Raw genomic sequence first — 2,945 nt, forward strand, 5'->3', positions numbered from 1 at the left:
ATTTTAAAGAACTAATCTGTTAGGAGGTGATGACGGAAAGTAACCTACCAGCTGTGAAAAGGTGACAAGTCTTAATGCTTAATCAACTGAAGTGTTCAAATCAATTTAAGAGTATCATAGGTTATGTAGAAGGCTGGGTGAATGAAGTTGAGATACAAATCAGATTAAATGCAAATCTAACAATGAATGAATGGACTCAAGGGGCTGAATGGCTTCCTCCTGTCCTTACAGAATTATTTTTAAAGTTTATTTATTATTGTCACAAGTAGGTAGGCTTACATTGACACTGCAGTGAAGCTACTGTGAAAATCCCCTAGTCTCCTGTGCCTGTTCGGGTGCACTGAGGGAGAATTTAGCACAGCCAATGCACCTAACCAGCACGTCTTTCAGGGTGTGGGAGGAAACTGGAGCACCCAGAGGACATGGGGAGAATGTGCAGACACCACACAGACAGTGACCCAAGCCGGGAATTGAACCCGATCCCTGAACCATAGGCAGCGGTTTTAACCACTGTGTGGAACGGTTATAGAGTTTGAGGGAGGAACAAGGAAGATAGCTGCAATCAGATGGAAACAGACATGGCTGTGATGCTAATTCTAATGGGCTTTAAACTAAATGTTAAAGATGAGGGGATGGGAGGCACATTGGGATCAATCAATTTATGCCAGAATATCGATGAGACATCACTCTAGGAGAAGAGTGAGGGATTCACTATTGAGGATGGAAGAACCAATTCAATAGAAGCACCTTTCAGCGGCCAAGTATCATAAAGAACGTTTCTAGCTTTCAAAACCGGACTTCTCTCTTCCTCACCACCCAAAGCAGATTTGACTGGCCAGTTGATTTCTTTCACCACACACTGCCAGGTTAATCCCAAGAGTTGCAGTTTATCAGAGTATCTTTAACCTCTCTGCATTTGATAAAATACCCCAGCGGATTGGCAAAATACAGAAACGATATGTCCACGGGAAGCAGATATCCTCCAGTAGCCAGGCTGAAGGGTGCATCCTAACAGGAACGACGGCTGTGTGGAAAGGACGTGATGGAATCCTGATGGATCTCCTCTGGATGTGATGGAACCATTCCATCACGAACCCCAAGACATTTTGGGGAAAACCCCAGGCAGAAATGGGAAAATGGCTGGTCATAGAGGTTTACAGCATGGAAACAAGCCCCAACTTGTCCATGCCACTCTGTCTTTTAAAAGTTACTAAGCTAATCCCAATTGCCCGCATTTGGCCCATAATCCCTCTATACCTATCTTACCCATGTAACTATCCAAATGCTTTTTAAAAGACAAAATTGTACCTCCCTCTACCGCAACCACCTCTGGCAGCTTGTTCCAGACACTCAACGTCCTCTGTGTGGGGAAAAAAAAGTGCCCCTGGACCTTTTTGTATTTCTCCCCTCTCAGCTTAAACCTATGCCCTCTAGTCTTCGGCTCCCCTGGTTAAGGTACCAATCAGCCACCATATAATCGTGTGACAGAACACACACGGGGGAGAAGGGGCTATTCTTGTTCCTGTGGTTCTACGGAGGGTGAACAACGAAACGATCGAATGTTGCCCACCCTTGCCTCTGTAAATCGGCCAAATACGGGTCTAGGAGTGTCGGCTTATGTTTCGGATGACAGGTAGACTGGATTAACTGTCCAGTCAGCAACAGGTTTCGCTCGGAGAACTCTCTCATTTTATCAAGCTTGGAGGGAAACTCGGAGTGAGGAATTGGAGGAAAACAAACAATGTAAATCTTGAAGCTTTGAACAACAATACAAGAGGTGCAGGTTCAGAGGACTGGCCACACTTAATTGCCTTGTAGTGTCCAAAGCTGTGCAGGTTGGGTGGATTTGGGCATGGTCGGTACGCAGGGGAGCGGGGATAGAGTGCTGTTTCAGAGGGTCGGTGCGGGCGCGATGGGCTGAATGGCCTCCATGTGCATGGAGGGTGTTCTCCGGTTTTTAAAACTCGAGAGGAGGAATCTGATCGTGACAACAATTACGCGCATCACCGTGACGACGTTTATAAGCAGTTTACCCAGAAACTGCCGAGATGCGCCTTGCTCCCACACAACACGTGGAAGATGAGTCCGTGGAAAAGGAAGGGCTTAATTTTCACCTCCAGAACACAACAGTTATTTCAGTATTTAATTTATATTCGATAAATTTCTGGATTGCTACTCAAAAAACTAGAGTGTCTGGTTAAAAACAAGGTAAGCGGCAACTCTAGTAACATACTTAAGTCTGGTGCCATTATTCAACATCAAGATGATAGTAAAACACTTCTTGGTTTAAAAAAAAAACACTCCATAGGCCCTGGTTTGTCATGTAGGGTTACCAACCCCTCCCAGATTGCACCGGAGACACGCAGGATTAATCCCAGGACATTATTGTAAATAAATAGTAAGCAGGTGAAATTTTACAGGGCGTTAGAAGATCTGTTTCTATAAAATCTTCTTTCCTAACGAAAATGTTCAATGCTTAGAAGGGAGAACACAGGCCGTTTGGAGGAGGAGGAGGAGGAGGAGGAGGAGGAGGATGATGATGAGGAGGAGGAGTGATGAGGAGGAGGAGGAGGATGATGATGAGGAGGAGGAGGAGGATGATGATGAGGAGGAGGAGGAGGATGATGATGAGGAGGATGATGAGGAGGATGATGATGAGGAGGAGGATGATGATGAGGAGGAGGATGATGATGAGGAGGAGGATGATGATGATGAGGAGGATGATGATGAGGAGGAGGATGATGATGAGGAGGAGGAGGAGGATGATGATGAGGAGGAGGAGGATGATGATGATGAGGAGGATGATGATGAGGAGGAGGAGGAGGAGGAGGAGGATGATGAGGATGAGGAGGAGGATGATGAGGATGAGGATGAGGAGGAGGAGGAGGAGGAGGAGGATGATGATGAGGATGAGGAGGAGGATGATGATGAGGATGAGGAGGAGG

Source organism: Carcharhinus amblyrhynchos, unplaced genomic scaffold (assembly GCF_965287045.1).
Source record: "Carcharhinus amblyrhynchos unplaced genomic scaffold, sCarAmb.v2.hapA scaffold_49, whole genome shotgun sequence".
NCBI lineage: Eukaryota > Metazoa > Chordata > Chondrichthyes > Carcharhiniformes > Carcharhinidae > Carcharhinus > Carcharhinus amblyrhynchos.